Consider the following 19,507-nt stretch of genomic DNA (forward strand, 5'->3'; position numbering starts at 1 on the left):
TGATCTACGCCCTCCTCACCTTAACAAAGTGCCTCCACAATGACCATATTTACAGTATGTGGACCCCACGCTACCTGTCCCATGCAGGAGGAGTGCCCACCAACACCAATTTCACCTGGATGTGCGTCCTTGGACACACATTCTGGTGAAATATATGGCAGCGCAGAGATCCGCCAAGTCCCCATAATGCAATAAACTTCATCAGCCAATCAGAGACCGGCAGCTGACTTCGACTTGCGAGGCTTGAGTTAGAGCATGGGGGTTTTGGCAGTTAATGAGCGGTTGGAGTCAGGTGAAGAAGAAACCGGAGGGAAATGGAGGTACTGATCCTTGGGGAAAGTCTGGATAGAGCGGTACGACTCTGAGACGCGTTTTTCGGCTTGATATGAGCCAACTCGGTGAGAACAACCAAGTACACAGCATTTTGGGCTAGGCCACATGAGGCCTTATCTCTATGGACTTACGGAGGCCCTGTGTTGGAGAGATTGGCATTCCCTAAAAGCTTCAAGATGGCATTTCTGATTATTCGGGACTCTACCCAGCAAGGACCCTTTTAATTCAGTCTCAGGACGCACCGGTACCACCTTATATTTGAATATATATTCATATATATAAATAGCCTTCTAGAGGTCTAGTTAATTGGGAGAAAAGGCTACTTCTGTAAGAGACATTTTGAAAACTGCTCCAAATAGGTGATTACTAAAGTACTGACACAACACTGTTGTTTTATTGATTTATGAACAGAAAGGATTAATCACATTGTATTTTGCTTGCATGTAACTTTTAATTCTGTTTAAGTGTACCCACGTATACCCTTCGTCGGTATTATTGAGAGGAACTGCTGTCATAGTATTTGTTACTTATTCACTGTTTACTAGAGATGAGCGTTGTTCTACTCGAACTGTTCGCCAATCTCAAATTCGAGCTGTTTTGGGCGGTGTTCGAGCCGGTCGGCGAACACGAACAATTTGAGAAAAATTCGGCTGTTCGAGGTTATGTTCGATAACTGTTCGTGCACCAAAATCATAACTGGATTTTTTCTCAGTAATGATGAAAATTAATGTTAATACGCAGTTTGAGTGTACAGCGGGGCGGGGGGAGGGGCAGGGGATGGATCTCTGCAGGAACAATGAAGATCTCCATTTTTTTTCTCTTTCCCGCATTTGCAGTGGGGAGGTGCAATCTGTCAGCCTATCAGCAGCGCACACACGGAGCGAAGTGCTTTTTTTCACACAAGCAAGGGCATGTGTGATTGGCAGTGTATGTCACATGTCCTTGCCCTATAAGACCAAGCCATTTTCCCCGTCGCCACCATTTTCTCACTGCTGCAGCTGCGTGTTAGACGGCACCGCTGTTGCTGTGTGTGCTATACCTTGTTAATTTCAAGCCAATTTTCTCTGAAATCTACAGATAGCTTGGGAGTAGGGAATAGTTGTGATTGCAGTCCTTTTAAGGACTAGGTTACAGCATTTCCTACGACTTTTATCAGGGAGGTCTGTGCTCTTAAATAGATAGGTTGTGGGAGTAAAGACTAATTGTAATTGGAGTCCTTTTCAGGACTAGGTTACATGAGTTCCTATCAGTTTTTGCCAGGCAGGTCTGTGCCAGTGCTGTGCAAGTTTTTTTCACAGCATTTGGCTGAATCTAGCAAAGCTAATCCTTTTTGGCCTATTGCAGAGTGTGTTAGTCAGTGGAGTAGCCTATCTGTGTTGCAAGATATACCACCTGTGTATAGAATACCAATTTTTTTACTGCACCTAGTGAAGTAAAATCTTTTGGGCATAGCATCATTCTATTAGTCCATCTATACTGACCTCCATCAGGTTGCAAACTGACTATAATTTTTTTCTGCATCTAGCTCTGAAAAAATATTTGGGCTTCTAGCGGTGTGTGGGACTTGGTCTATTAGTCCATCTATACTGACCTCCATCAGGTTGCAAATTAAAAATAATTTTTTTCTGCATCTAGCTCTGAAAAAATATTTGGGCTTCTAGCGGTGTGTGGGACTTGGTCTATTAGTCCATCTATACTGACCTCCATCAGGTTGCAAATTAAAAATAATTTTTTTCTGCATCTAGCTCTGAAAAAATATTTGGGCTTCTAGCAGTGTGTGGGACTAGGTCTATTAGTCCATCTATACTGACCTACATCAGGTTGCAAATTAAAAATAATTTTTTTCTGCATCTAGCTCTGAAAAAATATTTGGGCTTCTAGCGGTGTGTGGGACTTGGTCTATTAGTCCATCTATACTGACCTCCATCAGGTTGCAAATTAAAAATAATTTTTTTCTTCATTTATCTCTGAAAAAATATTTGGGCTTCTAGCAGCGTGTGGGACTTGTTCTATTAGTCCATCTATACTGACCTCCATCAGGTTGCAAATTAAAAATAATTTTTTTCTGCATCTAGCTCTGAAAAAATATTTGGGCTTCTAGCGGTGTGTGGGACTTGGTCTATTAGTCCATCTATACTGACCTCCATCAGGTTGCAAATTAAAAATAATTTTTTTCTGCATCTAGCTCTGAAAAAATATTTGGGCTTCTAGCAGTGTGTGGGACTTGGTCTATTAGTCCATCTATACTGACCTACATCAGGTTGCAAATTAAAAATAATTTTTTTCTGCATCTAGCTCTGAAAAAATATTTGGGCTTCTAGCGGTGTGTGGGACTTGGTCTATTAGTCCATCTATACTGACCTCCATCAGGTTGCAAATTAAAAATAATTTTTTTCTTCATTTATCTCTGAAAAAATATTTGGGCTTCTAGCAGCGTGTGGGACTTGTTCTATTAGTCCATCTATACTGACCTCCATCAGGTTGCAAATTAAAAATAATTTTTTTCTGCATCTAGCTCTGAAAAAATATTTGGGCTTCTAGCAGTGTGTGGGACTTGGTCTATTAGTCCATCTATACTGACCTCCATCAGGTTGCAAATTAAAAATAATTTTTTTCTTCATTTATCTCTGAAAAAATATTTGGGCTTCTAGCAGTGTGTGGGACTTGTTCTATTAGTCCTTCTATACTGACCTCCAGCAGGTTGCAAATTGAATATAATTTTTTTCTGCATCTAGCTCTGAAAAAATATTTGGGCTTCTAGCGGTGTGTGGGACTTGGTCTATTAGTCCATCTATACTGACCTCCATCAGGTTGCAAATTAAAAATAATTTTTTTCTGCATCTAACCCAGCCAATAGTTTTGGCCTAATACCACAGTTTGGCCACTCAGCTCTGCTCGGTTACCATCCATTGTTTTTTTGTGCAAACAACTCCAGAGTTGTGAATTAGTTAACCACCAAAATGAGTGGAAAAAGGCCTGCTGCTGGTGGAAAGGGGAATAGGCGTGTTGGGAAGGGGAAAAAAGGTTGTGTCCGTGGGGTAGGTGCAGAAGAAAGACCATCTTCCAGCCAAACTAAAATGTCTACTTCTTTTAGCGGGCAATGTGATAAGATCCCTTTCTTACGGCCACGCCAATCGCTACAAATTCCAGATGAGGCACAAAAACAGCAGGTGCTTCAACGGATATCAAGTGCTCCTTTAAGTGGGCTCTCCTCCACATCAACTTCAACATCACAAATACTCCAGTCCTCAAAGGTGTCACCCAAATCGCACTTGCTTCCTCACAGCTCCCAAATCTCCAGCTGCCCGTCTGAGTATGAGGTAGAACAGATGGTTGAGTCTGCAGAGCTGTTTACTCATACTATAGCCTGGGAATCAGAGGTCGACTCCAGCGCTTCTGTGAATCCAGACGAGGAAATGATCTGCACTGATGCCCAGAATCTTTATGAGTCGGATCCAGGACCAGACGCAGAAGGTTCTGACCATAATGTAGACCCTCATTCCCAAACTGTAACTCCTGTTGGTGGAGACAATGAGGAAGACGATGATAAGACTCAAATACCTGATTGGAGCGACAACTTTAGTTTTTTGTCAGGGCAGGAACAGGTTGGCTCTGAGGACGACGGGTGTGATAACGCACAGGGTGATGATGATGAGGTCGGAGATCCCACTTACTGTCAACCCACAGTCAGCCAAGAGATGAGGTCAGCAGAGGAGGTGGAGGAAGATGCTAGTGACGACGAGGTCAGGTTGCGCCTTCCTGGACAGAGACGTAGTACTGGAAGCACGTCAACAACTGCATCCTCAAACACAACTCTGCCTCTCACCACAAGTCGTGGTGGCTCTTCAGGTCGCATGGGTGCTAAGCCTTGCATAGCCTGGGCATTTTTTCAGATCGATAAAGATGACCCAACTCGTGTTATCTGTAACATTTGTCAGCAAAAGCTAAGTAGAAGCCAAAAAATACATAGTTTGAGTACTTCATGCATGAACCGGCACATGGACATGAAGCATAAGTTGCAGTGGGAAGCTCAGTGTGCTACAATGCGGTCTAGCCGGCCGGGCCAACCACCGTCTGCCATATCTTGTGCATCCGCGGCCTCTTCATCCTCTGTGACTGGGGGGACAGCAGTCACACCTGTTTTGGGGCGCAGACCTGCCACCTCTTTACCCGCAACAGCCAGCGTGATTGGCAGGTCATCATTTTCTTTGGAGGTGGTAACACCAGCTGGTCTTGAGCGCTGTCCGACATCGATTGCACCACCTTTGGATGAAGGCAACCTAACATGTCCGCCTGCATCTTCCTCACAGACCGGCAGTTTGCCGGGGACACCCTTATCAACCCCGTCTAAGCACAATAGCCAGCCCTCGGTCCCTCAGATGTGGACAAGTAAAAGACCATTTCCTCCTAGCCATGAGAAAGCTAAGAGGTTGAATTTCACCATCTGCAAGCTCTTGGCTACAGAAATGCTGCCTTTCCGCCTGGTGGACACAGAGGATTTTCGAGACCTTATGTCCGTCGCAGTGCCCCAGTACCAGATGCCCAGTTGGCACTACTTCTCAAAGAAAGGTGTGCCTGCGCTCCACCAGCATGTCGCACACAACATCACCGCTTCTTTGAGAAACTCTGTGTGTGACAGGGTGCATTTCACCACAGATACTTGGACGAGTAGGCATGGACAGGGGCGTTACATGTCGCTGACTGGGCACTGGGTAACTATGGTGACAGCAGGACAAGGGGCTGCTGTCCAAGTCTTGCCGTCCCCACGAGTTGTGCGTCAATCCTCTTTATGTCATTTTTCCACCACTGCTTCTGCCTCCTCAACCTCCTCTCGGTCTTCCACCTGCACCCAAAGCCTGTCTGGTCATGCCACAAGCTTTCTAACTGCGCAGAAGGGATCCTGCACACCTCCTTACTATGCTGGCAGTAGGGCTCAACGTCATCAGGCGGTTTTTACATTGAAATGTCTGGGAAATGTGAGTCACACAGCTGAGGAGTTGTGGTCAGCTCTGGAGAACCAATTTCATGAATGGTTGTCTCCACTGGACCTGAAACCAGGGAAGGCTGTGTGCGACAATGCTGCAAACCTGGGTGCGGCCCTTCGCCGGGGCAATGTCACACACGTGCCTTGTATGGCTCACGTGTTGAACCTGGTTGTCCAGCAATTTTTAGCCCACTATCCCAGACTAGATGGCCTTCTGCAGAGGGCACGGTCGCTGTGTGCTCACTTCCGCCGTTCGCATCCCGCAGCTCAGCGACTTACATCTCTACAGAAGTCGTTGGGCCTGCCACTTCACCGGCTAAAATGCGATGTGCCTACCCGGTGGAATTCAACTCTGCACATGTTGCAGCGACTGTGGCAGCACCAACAAGCCCTGGTGCAATACGTTCTGACGTATAGCCTGGGCCAACGAGATTCAGAGGTGGGGCAAATCACGCTGGAGGAGTGGTCTCAGATCAGGGACCTATGCACCCTTCTGCACAGTTTTGAAATGGCGACGAAGATGTTTAGTGCTGACGATGCCATTATCAGCATGACTATTCCGGTGATTTACATGCTGGAGCACATGTTAAACAGAATTCGGAGTCAGGTGGTGGCACAAGAGGAGGTGGAGGAAGTAGAGGAGGAGGAGTTGTATGCGGAAGGGCTAACATCTGCAAGGTCCAGACGGTCGGCAGCACCAAGGCGGCAGGCATGTGAGGGTGGGGGAGATGGTTTTACCAGGGCGCATGGTAGCAGCCAAACTAGTGAGGAAGGTGCAGGAGCCCAGGAAGAAGTGGAGGACGAACTGATGGAAGACTCATCAGATGAGGGAGACCTTGATCACATTTCTGTTGTGCGAGGTTGGGGGGAGAGGACAGAGGAAGGAAGCATGATTGTTACCTCGCCACCAACACAACAGGGACTTGGTGCTCCTGGATGCGCAACACACATGAGTGCCTTCTTGCTGCACTACCTGCAACATGACCCTCGAATTGTGAGAATTAGAAATAATCCTGACTACTGGGTTGCCACACTGTTAGATCCCCGGTACAAAAGTAAATTTGCAGAAATTATTCCTGCCATAGAAAGGGATGCACGCATGCAGGAGTATCAGCAGAGACTGTTGCAGAATCTTACATGTGCTTTTCCACAAAATACCAGTGGTGCACATAGTGAATCTCACAGTTCCAACTTGCCAACCGTGGGACCGTCAAGTGTTCAGCACTCAAACCGTGACAGAACCACAGTATCTGCTGGTAACATCAATTTTGCGGAATCATTTCACCACTTTTTTAGCCCATCCTTTGCAAGGCCACAGGAGACAAGAAGTCTGACACATAGTCAACGCCTAGAGACGATGGTACAGGAGTATCTCCAAGTAAACATTGAAGCCACGACTGTGTCACTGGACCCTTGCTCTTTTTGGGCTTCCAATCTGGATAAATGGCCGGAGCTAGCCACTTACGCCTTGGAGATCTTGTCATGCCCCGCAGCCAGCGTTCTGTCTGAACGTGTGTTCAGCGCTGCTGGTGGTGTGCTGACAGATAAGCGCACGCGGCTCTCCACTGATAATGTAGACAGACTCACGTTCATAAAGATGAACAAATCATGGATCCGAAACGACTTTTCTACCCCTGTGTCATCCTGGGGAGAGTAAAAGCTTGATGATTGGTTAAAATCACCCTACCAACCGTTTTAAGCTTTCAAATTACTAATCATGTTTATCTGTATCTTGACTGGAAAATAATTTGGGCTTTGTAGCAGTGTGCAGCACTGATCCTATTAGGCCATCTATACTAAAGCTTCACCAGATTTAAAATTAAAAATAATTTTTAGCTGCATCTAGCCCGGAAAATAATTTTGGGGCTCCGAGATGCGCAAGGCACATAAGTGCCTTCTTGCTGCACTACCTGCAGCATGACCCTCATATTGTCAGAATTCGAAGTAATCATGACTACTGGGTTGCCACACTCTTAGATCCCCCAAACTTTTCGATCAACCTTTTCATTTTAATAAAGACCAAAAAAATGGTCATTTTTGAAATTATAAGCATTAGCAGGTTGTTAGAAACTGAAATCAAACAGTTTTCAACTCAAAACTTTATTCTAGGTGATGTTACATTTTCAAATAGGACCCCTTGTTCGAAAGGAGCTTCTGAACTCTCTCGTCCATTGAATTTGTCAGGTTTTGGATGGTTTCTGCTTCAATTGTTTTGCATGAGGACAGAATACCCTCCCAGAGCTGTTGCTTAGATGTGAACTGCCTCCCGCCATCATAGACACTCCTTTTAATGATGCTCCAATGGTTCTGAATGGGGTAGAGGTCAGGGGAGCATGGGGGTCACACCATAAGTTTGTCCCCTTTTATGCCCATATCAGCCAGAGATGCAGATATTTTATGTGCAGTATGAGATGGTGCATTATCATGCAGAAAAATGATCTTGCTGTGAAATACACGGTTATTCTTCTTGAACCATGGCAGGAAGTGCTGTTTGAGAAAATCCACATACATTATGGAGTTCATCTTTAGCGCCTTCAGGGATCCTAAAGGGGCCGACAATCTCTCTCCCCATGATTCCAGCCCAAAACATTACTCCACCTCCTCCTTGTTGGCGCTGTAGCCGTGTTTGCGTGGGGTGTCCATCAACCAGCCATCCTCCACTCCATCCATCTGGACCATCGAGCGCTGCACGGCACTCATCCGTGAACAAAACAGTTTTGAAATCAGTCTTCATGTAATGTTTGGCACACTGGGGCCGTTTCTGCTTGTGTGAAGTGGATAGAGGAGGTCGACAGGATGGCGCATGCACAGCTGCAAACCTCTGAAGGACCCTGCATCTTGTTGCTCGGGGGACGTTGGAGGCACAAGCAGCTTCAAAAACTTGTCTGCTGCTATGACAAGGATTTTTTGCCGCTGCTCTTTCAACCTGACGTAATTGCCTGTAGGAAAGAGTCCTCAATTTGCCCTTATCAGCACGCACACGTGTGTACTGTGAATCAGCTACATACTTCTTGATTGCCAAGACACTTCATCCTGATCATCGCACAATGTTGATTGTAGTCATGCCTTGACCTAAACACTCCACAATTTGTTGCTTCTCAGCAGCCGACACATCCTTTTTCTTTCCCATTTTGGCAGAAAATGTAGGCTGCTTAATAATGTGAGAGAGCCTTCTTAAGTAGTCCTGCCTTTCATTGGACACACCTGCCAAACTAATTAGCACAGGTGTCTGCAATTGCTTACAGTGATATAAAGAGCCCTGACACACATCACCATCAATGAGTTTAACTGACAAACAAACAAATTCTTCCCTTATCACTCCTAAACACTTTTTGTATAATAATTTGGAACGCAGTGTACATGTGCTTTTCCACAAAACACCAGTGGTTCACGTAGTGAATCTTACAGTTCTAACTTGCCAACCGTGGTCTGTATGGAGTTGTTCAATAAAGGGCCCAAAATTAAGATAACATAGATGGGAGAGGTCTCTATGAATAGGAATTCCTAAGTATTTGATACCCTGTGAGGGCCAGGCAAAGGGAAAGTTGGACTGGATGGAATCCTATATGGATTTGGGGAGGGAGACATCGAGGGCCTCAGACTTCGCTGCATTGATTTTAAAATTTTACCATGTAACAAAGTGATCTATTTCAGCCATAACAGCATGGATGGATATATGTGATTGAGTGATATATACTAGGACATCATCAGCAAATAGAGAGCACTTGTACTCGGTGCCTCCCACCTCAATCCACCTAATATTGGGGTTATGGCGAATTGATGAGAGCAGGTGCTCCGTCACTAGAATGTATAAGAGAGGGGACAGAGGACATCACTGCCTTGTCCCATTGGTGATTGTGAAAGGTGATGAAAATGTTCTGACGCACCCCCTGGGCCTTGGGACACCCGGAGCCGGACCCTTTTTGGTGGATGCTGGTGGTTGTAGTCTTCGTGGCGGCGACCCAGTTCCGTGGCTCAGGGCGGTCAAACCAGTGGCGGAACTATTTATGTGGTTTTGATGTTTAAATGTCCGACTACGCCACCCGTGGATTGCGGTCAGAGTGAACCGCCGCTACAGGGCAGACCACTGAGGCTGGTGTTGTGGGTGCAGCAGAGCGTAGCATAACTCCCCACGGGAGGAGTATAGCCTCAGGGCAGTGTATGCGGAGGATGGGGGTGATGGTGCAGGGCAGCAGCAGTAGCGACACGGAGTCAGTGATGCAGTCCAGGGCCTTTACTCACAGTTCTTATTATCCAGACCACGTCTGCAGGTAACGGCTGCCCACGTCGTACTGTGCTCACCAGGTGAGGGGCTCAGACAACTCCCAGATAACTTTGGAGCGCTTCACAGTACCCCCTTTGTGTGTCCTTTGTCTGGCCTTTCTTACCAACACTTCTGTCCGGCTGCCTCGGGCCTCCTCTTGGTAAACTTGGTGCCAGTTTCCCTGACCCTATGTGGTGCCTTCCTAGCGGGTGTAGCGAGGGGCTGCGCCACATAAAATGTCAGAGCCTCCGGTTTCTAGCTGAGGGTCGTTTCCTGCCTCCACTAGTTCGGGGACCGGTCTCCCCCTTTGGCCTGACCCCTCCACGCAGGTGGATTCGGGCGTGCGGTGGCGACTCGCCCGTCCGCACCCCTGGGATCCCTTCATTCCTCGTTCCTGGAGCCTTCTCCGCTCCTCTTCCTTCCTTCTCCCTCTTCCAGGCCTGGGCCTCTGTTACTAGGCCCGCCTCCGGAGCAGAGCTCATGCAGAGCCCCTGCTCCCTGCCACTCCTGCTCAGACTTCTCTGCACTGAACTAAGATGGTGCCCACCTTTTATACTCCCTTCTCAATGCACCCAGGAACTGCTTCCTCCCTGCTCCTGCACTACAGGGTTCCCCTTCCTCAGTGTTCCCTCCCCCCACTCCAGCCAGGGACAGGGACTGTCGTGCCCATCTCAGGGGCATATTGGTCGCCCTGCCCCACGGCAATGTGGTGTAATGCATGCAGGTGTCGGGTCCTGATCCACACTCCATCCTTACCTGAGAGTGAGATATCACACCTCTGGGTGAGGTGCAATACGTCTTTAGCAACCGAGCCCTCAGGGTGCTACAGTTCCATTTATCTTCAGCCTAGGTGACGTATTCCGATACAGGGCCGTGATTTTGGCTATAAAACGGTCCCCTAGACCCCTACCCCAAGCTTTTTAAGAGAATCATATATGGCGTGCCAGGAGACTCTATGGAATGCTTTCTCAGCATCCAACGAGAGTATCTAATTACAAATTTTTAACTGCATCTAGCCCAGGAAATACTTTGTGCCTAGTAGCAGTGTCTGCTAGTAAGCGGATTATCCCGGCTGTTAAGCAAGCTGCACCACCTGTAGTTTAGACACTTAATTTTTTCAAAGGAAATGCTTCGGGACCATGGGATACTTAGTGAAGAGCATCAGGAGGCACCCCAAGACATAGGGGCTGGGACTGGCAGTAGGATGCCTTGCGGTGGACAGCCGAGCTCGATCCTTATAAAAGCTTTTTAACTGCAGCAGCTTTAGTGGACGCTACTGGAGCTGGAATTACCGCGGCTGCTGGCATGAGACTTGCCCTCCAATAGATCCTTGTAAATGGATTTAAAGTGTATTCATTCAAATTAGAGAGACAATTTAAATTAAAAAGCTTAGAGCTGCCTCCACCACAAGGGGGCTCGCTCGACCCACCAGCGGACAGGCACCAGTATTGGGAGAGGGGGGCTGGCCGTCAGGGTTCACTGCGGCTCTGGCACAAACCCGGCGACACGGAGGTGGCACGGGCAGGAGCGGACTGGCCGTGTCGGCTTCTCACTTTTTGGATTTTAGAAGGGCATGACATGCCTATATCTGTGTCTCCCCCTCCTTTTACTCCTCCACCTCTTTTATTTTCGCATGACTATATGTACTTGTCACTTTTCCATGTGTTAGTTATGTCTTCTGAGCAGTTTGTCAGCTTTTGGACACCTTTGAAGGTGTTTTCTATGTGTTTCTATGTGTTTTTGTTTGCCTGCCATTGGTTTTAATGGTGTTCGAAGGTGTTCGACGAACCGAACCGAACTCGAACACTACGGGGGTGGCTCAACACTACTGTTTACCCTTCATCCTTTCCTTTGTTTTTATAAACTGGTTAGAAAAATATATTCTATTCCATTTAAAAAGCCTTATCATGCCATGCATTTCCAAGTCGTCTTGGATTTTCAACACTTTGGCTACTCCCATTCAGATTTGCATATTTTATTCCATTTTTGTTTCTTCTGGAACAAATCGATAGGACTCTTTTTTTTTTTTTTTTTCACCATAATTCCAGTTTGCATGCCAATTTGCCATACTGTGTATATTCTGCTGTATCTTTTGAAAATCTTTCTTAAAAAGAATAGTATTATTTCCACATTCACTCTCCCTAATTTTGAGAGACAGTCATGTGACGCGGTATATATTTCACCGATGTCATCCACATGACTGTGCTTGCTTCGGCAGCACATATACTAAAATTGGAACGATACAGAGAAGATTAGCATGGCCCCTGCGCAAGGATGACACGCAAATTCGTGAAGCGTTCTATATTTTATTGCAGTCAGATCTTTGAATGGATTTTATTGCAGTTAGAAAGCCTTATCATGCCATGCTTTTCCAAGTCGGCTTGGATTCTCAACACTTTGGCTCCTCTCATTCAGATTTGCATATTTTATTCCATTTTTGTTTCTTCTGGAACAAATCGATAGGACTCTTTTTTTTTTTTTTTTTTTCACCATAATTCCAGTTTGCATGCCAATTTGCCATACTGTGTACATTCTGCTGTATCTTTTGAAAATCTTTCTTAAAAAGAATAGTATTATTTCCACATTCACTCTCCCTAATTTTGAGAGACAGTCATGTGACGCGGTATATATTTCACCGATGTCATCCACATGACTGTGCTTTCTTCGGCAGCACATATACTAAAATTGGAACGATACAGAGAAGATTAGCATGGCCCCTGGGCAAGGATGACACGCAAATTCATGAAGCGTTCCATATTTTATTGCAGTCAGATCTTTGAATGGATTTTATTGCAGTTAGAAAGCCTTATCATGCCATGCTTTTCCAAGTCGGCTTGGATTCTCAACACTTTGGCTCCTCCCATTCAGATTTGCATATTTTATTCCATTTTTGTTTCTTCTGGAACAAATCGATAGGACTCTTTTATTTTTTTTTTCACCATAATTCCAGTTTGCATGCCAATTTGCCATACTGTGTACATTCTGCTGTATCTTTTGAAAATCTTTCTTAAAAAGAATAGTATTATTTCCACATTCACTCTCCCTAATTTTGAGAGACAGTCATGTGACGCGGTATATATTTCACCGATGTCATCCACATGACTGTGCTTGCTTCGGCAGCACATATACTAAAATTGGAACAAAACAGAGAAGATTAGCATGGCCCCTGCGCAAGGATGACACGCAAATTCGTGAAGCGTTCCATATTTTATTGCAGTCAGATCTTTGAATGGATTTTATTGCAGTTAGAAAGCCTTATCATGCCATGCTTTTCCAAGTCGGCTTGGATTCTCAACTAGTGTTGAGCCACCCCCGTAGTGTTCGAGTTCGGTTCGGTTCGTCGAACACCCTTGTGTTCGCCGAACTGTTCGTCGAACACCTTCGAACACCGTTAAAACCAATGGCAGGCAAACAAAAACACATAGAAACACATAGAAAACACCTTCAAAGGTGTCCAAAAGCTGACAAACTGCTCAGAAGACACAACTAACACATGGAAAAGTGACAAGTACATATAGTCATGCGAAAAGAAAAGAGGTGGAGGAGTAAAAGGAGGGGGAGACACAGATATAGGCATGTCATGCCCTTCTAAAATCCAAAAAGTGAGAAGCCGACACGGCCAGTCCGCTCCTGCCCGTGCCACCTCCGTGTCGCCGGGTTTGTGCCAGAGCCGCGGTGAACCCTGACGGCCAGCCCCCCTCTCCCAATACTTGTGCCTGTCCGCTGGTGGGTCGAGAGAGCCCCCCTGTGGTGGAGGCAGCTCTAAGCTTTTTAATTTAAATTGTCCCTCTAATTTGAATGAATACACTTTAAATCCATTTACAAGGATCTATTGGAGGGCAAGTCTCATGCCAGCAGCCGCGTAATTCCAGCTCCAGTAGCGTCCACTAAAGCTGCTGCAGTTAAAAAGCTTTTATAAGGATCGAGCTCGGCTGTCCACCGCAAGGCATCCTAGTGCCAGTCCCAGCCCCTATGCCTTGGGGTGCCTCCTGATGCTCTTCACTAAGTATCCCGTGGTCCCGAAGCATTTCCTTTGAAAAAATTAAGTGTCCAAACTACAGGTGGTGTAGCTTGCTTAACAGCCGGGATAATCCGCTGACTAGCAGACACTGCTACTAGGCACAAAGTATTTCCTGGGCTAGATGCAGTTAAAAATTTGTAAGTAGTTACTCTCGTTGGATGCTGAGAAAGCATTCCATAGAGTCTCCTGGCACGCCATATATGATTCTCTTAAAAAGCTTGGGGTAGGGGTCTAGGGGACCCTTTTATAGCCAAAATCACGGCCCTGTATCACAATACGTCACCTAGGCTGAAGATAAATGGAACTGTAGCACCGAGGGCTCGGTTGCTACAGACGTATTGCACCTTACCCAGAGGTGTGATATCTCACTCTCAGATAAGGATGGAGTGTGGATCAGGACCCGACACCTGCATGCATTACACCACATTGCCGTGGGGCAGGGCGACCAATATGCCCCTGAGATGGGCACGACAGTCCCTGTCCCTGGCTGGAGTGGGGGGAGGGAACACTGAGGAAGGGGAACCCTGCAGTGCAGGAGCAGGGAGGAAGCAGTTCCTGGGTGCATTGAGAAGGGAGTATAAAAGGTGGGCACCATCTTAGTTCAGTGCAGAGAAGTCTGAGCAGAAGTGGCAGGGAGCAGGGGCTCTGCATGAGCTCTGCTCCGGAGGCGGGCCTAGTAACAGAGGCCCAGGCCTGCAAGAGGGAGAAGGAAGGAAGAGGAGCGGAGAAGGCTCCAGGAACGAGGAATGAAGGGATCCCAGGGGTGCGGACGGGCGAGTCGCCACCGCACGCCCGAATCCACCTGCGTGGAGGGGTCAGGCCAAAGGGGGAGACCGGTCCCCGAACTAGTGGAGGCAGGAAACGACCCTCAGCTAGAAACCGGAGGCTCTGACATTTTATGTGGCGCAGCCCCTTGCTCCACCCGCTAGGAAGGCACCACATAGGGTCAGGGAAACTGGCGCCAAGTTTACCAAGAGGAGGCCCGAGGCAGCCGGACAGAAGTGTTGGTAAGAAAGGCCAGACAAAGGACACACAAAGGGGGTCCTGTGAAGCGCTCCAAAGTTATCTGGGAGTTGTCTGAGCCCCTCACCTGGTGAGCACAGTACGACGTGGGCAGCCGTTACCTGCAGACGTGGTCTGGATAATAAGAACTGTGAGTAAAGGCCCTGAACTGCATCACTGACTCCGTGTCGTTACTGCTGCTGCCCTGCACCATCACCCCCATCCTCCGCATACACTGCCCTGAGGCTATACTCCTCCCGTGGGGAGTTATGCTACGCTCTGCTGCACCCACAACACCAGCCTTAGCGGTCTGCCCTGTAGCGGCGGTTCACTCTGACCGCAATCCACGGGTGGCGTAGTCGGACATTTAAATATCAAAACCACATAAATAGTTCCGCCACTGGTTTGACCGCCCTGAGCCACGGAACCGGATCGCCGCCACGAAGACTACAACCACCAGCATCCACCAAAAAGGGTCCGGCTCCGGGTGTCCCAAGGCACAGGGGGTGCGTCAGAACATTTTCATCACCTTTCACAATCACCAATGGGACAAGGCAGGGATGTCCTCTGTCCCCTCTCTTATACATCCTAGTGACGAGGCACCTGCTCTCATCAATTCGCCATAACCCCAATATTAGGTGGATTGAGGTGGGAGGCACCGAGTACAAGTGCTCTCTATTTGCTGATGATGTCCTAGTATATATCACTCAATCACATATATCCATCCCTGCTGTTATGGCTGAAATAGATCACTTTGTTACATGGTAAAATTTTAAAATCAATGCAGCGAAGTCTGAGGCCCTCGATGTCTCCCTCCCTAAATCCATATAGGATTCCATCCAGTCCAACTTTCCCTTTGCCTGGCCCTCACAGGGTATCAAATACTTAGGAATTCCTATTCATAGAGACCTCTCCCATCTATGTTATCTTAATTTTGGGCCCTTTATTGAACAATTCCATACAGACCACGGTTGGCAAGTTAGAACTGTAAGATTCACTACGTGAACCACTGGTGTTTTGTGGAAAAGCACATGTACACCGCGTTCCAAATTATTATGCAAAAAGTGTTTAGGAGTGATAAGGGAAGAATTTGTTTGTTTGTCAGTTAAACTCATTGATGGTGATGTGTGTCAGGGCTCTTTATATCACTGTAAGCAATTGCAGACACCTGTGCTAATTAGTTTGGCAGGTGTGTCCAATGAAAGGCAAGACTACTTAAGAAGGCTCTCTCACATTATTAAGCAGCCTACATTTTCTGCCAAAATGGGAAAGAAAAAGGATGTGTCGGCTGCTGAGAAGCAACAAATTGTGGAGTATTTAGGTCAAGGCATGACTACAATCAACATTGTGCGATGATCAGGATGAAGTGTCTTGGCAATCAAGAAGTATGTAGCTGATTCACAGTACACACGTGTGCGTGCTGATAAGGGCAAATTGAGGACTCTTTCCTACAGGCAATTACGTCAGGTTGAAACAGCAGCGGCAAAAAAGCCTTGTCATAGCAGCAGACAAGTTTTTGAAGCTGCTTGTGCCTCCAACGTCCCCCGAACAACAAGATGCAGGGTCCTTCAGAGGTTTGCAGCTGTGCATATGCCATCCTGTCGACCTCCTCTATCCACTTCACACAAGCAGAAACGGCTCCAGTGGGCCAAACATTACATGAAGACTGATTTCAAAACTGTTTTGTTCACGGATGAGTGCCGTGCAGCGCTCGATGGTCCAGATGAATGGAGTGGAGGATGGCTGGTTGATGGACACCCCACGCAAACACGGCTACAGCGCCAACAAGGAGGAGGTGGAGTAATGTTTTGGGCTGGAATCATGGGGAGAGAGATTGTCGGCCCCTTTAGGATCCCTGAAGGCGCTAAAGATGAACTCCATAATGTATGTGGATTTTCTCAAACAGCACTTCCTGCCATGGTTCAAGAAGAAGAACCGTGTATTTCACAGCAAGATCATTTTTCTGCATGATAATGCACCATCTCATGCTGCACATAAAACATCTGCATCTCTGGCTGATATGGGCATAAAAGGGGACAAACTTATGGTGTGACCCCCATGCTCCCCTGACCTCTACCCCATTCAGAACCTTTGGAGCATCATTAAAAGGAGTGTCTATGATGGCGGGAGGCAGTTCACATCTAAACAACAGCTCTGGGAGGGTATTCTGTCCTCATGCAAAACAATTGAAGCAGAAACCATCCAAAACCTGACAAATTCAATGGACGAGAGAGTTCAGAAGCTCCTTTCGAACAAGGGGTCCTATGTGAAAATGTAACATCACCTAGAATAAAGTTTTGAGTTGAAAACTGTTTGATTTCAGTTTCTAACAACCTGCTAATGCTTATAATTTCAAAAATGACCATTTTTTTGGTCTTTATTAAAATGAAAAGGTTGATCGAAAAGTTTGGGGGATCTAAGAGTGTGGCAACCCAGTAGTCATGATTACTTCGAATTCTGACAATATGAGGGTCATGCTGCAGGTAGTGCAGCAAGAAGGCACTTATGTGTCTTGCGCATCTCGGAGCCCCAAAATTATTTTCCGGGCTAGATGCAGCTAAAAATTATTTTTAATTTTAAATCTGGTGAAGCTTATTATAGATGGCCTAATAGGATCAGTGCTGCACACTGCTACAAAGCCCAAATTATTTTCCAGTCAAGATACAGGTAAACATGATTAGTAATTTGAAAGCTTAAAACGGTTGGTAGGGTGATTTTAACCAATCATCAAGCTTTTACTCTCCCCAGGATGACACAGGGGTAGAAAAGTCGTTTCGGATCCATGATTTGTTCATCTTTATGAACGTGAGTCTGTCTACATTATCAGTGGAGAGCCGCGTGCGCTTATCTGTCAGCACACCACCAGCAGCGCTGAACACACGTTCAGACAGAACGCTGGCTGCGGGGCATGACAAGATCTCCAAGGCGTAAGTGGCTAGCTCCGGCCATTTATCCAGATTGGAAGCCCAAAAAGAGCAAGGGTCCAGTGACAGTCGTGGCTTCAATGTTTACTTGGAGATACTCCTGTACCATCGTCTCTAGGCGTTGACTATGTGTCAGACTTCTTGTCTCCTGTGGCCTTGCAAAGGATGGGCTAAAGTGGTGAAATGATTCCGCAAAATTGATGTTACCAGCAGATACTGTGGTTCTGTTACGGTTTGAGTGCTGAACACTTGACGGTCCCACGGTTGGCAAGTTGGAACTGTGAGATTCACTACGTGCACCACTGGTATTTTGTGGAAAAGCACATGTAAGATTCTGCAACAGTCTCTGCTGATACTCCTGCATGCGTGCATCCCTTTCTATGGCAGGAATAATTTCTGCAAATTTACTTTTGTACCGGGGATCTAACAGTGTGGCAACCCAGTAGTCAGGATTATTTCTAATTCTCACAATTCGAGGGTCATGTTGCAGGTAGTGCAGCAAGAAGGCACTCATGTGTGTTGCGCATCCAGGAGCACCAAGTCCCTGTTGTGTTGGTGGCGAGGTAACAATCATGCTTCCTTCCTCTGTCCTCTCCCCCCAACCTCGCACAACAGAAATGTGATCAAGGTCTCCCTCATCTGATGAGTCTTCCATCAGTTCGTCCTCCACTTCTTCCTGGGCTCCTGCACCTTCCTCCCTAGTTTGGCTGCTACCATGCGCCCTGGTAAAATCATCTCCCCCACCCTCACATGCCTGCCGCCTTGGTGCTGCCGACCGTCTGGACCTTGCAGATGTTAGCCCTTCCGCATACAACTCCTCCTCCTCTACTTCCTCCACCTCCTCTTGTGCCACCACCTGACTCCGAATTCTGTTTAACATGTGCTCCAGCATGTAAATCACCGGAATAGTCATGCTGATAATGGCATCGTCAGCACTAAACATCTTCGTCGCCATTTCAAAACTGTGCAGAAGGGTGCATAGGTCCCTGATCTGAGACCACTCCTCCAGCGTGATTTGCCCCACCTCTGAATCTCGTTGGCCCAGGCTATACGTCAGAACGTATTGCACCAGGGCTTGTCGGTGCTGCCACAGTCGCTGCAACATGTGCAGAGTTGAATTCCACCGGGTAGGCACATCGCATTTTAGCCGGTGAAGTGGCAGGCCCAACGACTTCTGTAGAGTTGTAAGTCGCTGAGCTGCGGGATGCGAACGGCGGAAGTGAGCACACAGCGACCGTGCCCTCTGCAGAAGGCCATCTAGTCTGGGATAGTGGGCTAAAAATTGCTGGACAACCAGGTTCAACACGTGAGCCATACAAGGCACGTGTGTGACATTGCCCCGGCGAAGGGCCGCACCCAGGTTTGCAGCATTGTCGCACACGGCCTTCCCTGGTTTCAGGTCCAGTGGAGACAACCATTCATGAAATTGGTTCTCCAGAGCTGACCACAACTCCTCAGCTGTGTGACTCACATTTCCCAGACATTTCAATGTAAAAACCGCCTGATGACGTTGAGCCCTACTGCCAGCATAGTAAGGAGGTGTGCAGGATCCCTTCTGCGCAGTTAGAAAGCTTGTGGCATGACCAGACAGGCTTTGGGTGCAGGTGGAAGACCGAGAGGAGGTTGAGGAGGCAGAAGCAGTGGAGGAAAAATGACATAAAGAGGATTGACGCACAACTCGTGGGGACGGCAAGACTTGGACAGCAGCCCCTTGTCCTGCTGTCACCATAGTTACCCAGTGCCCAGTCAGCGACATGTAGCGCCCCTGTCCATGCCTACTCGTCCAAGTGTCTGTGGTGAAATGCACCCTGTCACACACAGAGTTTCTCAAAGAAGCGGTGATGTTGTGTGCGACATGCTGGTGGAGCGCAGGCACACCTTTCTTTGAGAAGTAGTGCCGACTGGGCATCTGGTACTGGGGCACTGCGACGGACATAAGGTCTCGAAAATCCTCTGTGTCCACCAGGCGGAAAGGCAGC

The 19,507-nt window shown here is 47.2% G+C and overlaps 3 non-coding genes across 3 annotated transcripts; all 3 read left to right on the forward strand.

Moving 5' to 3' along the window:
* Positions 1–11,783: 11,783 nt before the first annotated feature.
* LOC141254494 (U6 spliceosomal RNA) lies at positions 11,784–11,890 on the forward strand. The gene has a single exon (XR_012315543.1). It is a non-coding gene; the product is annotated as a U6 spliceosomal RNA (small nuclear RNA).
* A 346-nt stretch (positions 11,891–12,236) lies between these two features.
* On the forward strand, positions 12,237–12,343 carry LOC141255568 (U6 spliceosomal RNA). The gene has a single exon (XR_012316563.1). It is a non-coding gene; the product is annotated as a U6 spliceosomal RNA (small nuclear RNA).
* Positions 12,344–12,685: 342 nt separating this feature from the next.
* Positions 12,686–12,792, forward strand: LOC141255268 (U6 spliceosomal RNA). The gene has a single exon (XR_012316273.1). It is a non-coding gene; the product is annotated as a U6 spliceosomal RNA (small nuclear RNA).
* Positions 12,793–19,507: the final 6,715 nt, after the last annotated feature.

Source organism: Phyllobates terribilis, unplaced genomic scaffold, assembly GCF_046119375.1.
Source record: "Phyllobates terribilis strain yellow unplaced genomic scaffold, ASM4611937v1 Scaffold_2__4_contigs__length_985480577, whole genome shotgun sequence".
Taxonomy (NCBI): domain Eukaryota; kingdom Metazoa; phylum Chordata; class Amphibia; order Anura; family Dendrobatidae; genus Phyllobates; species Phyllobates terribilis.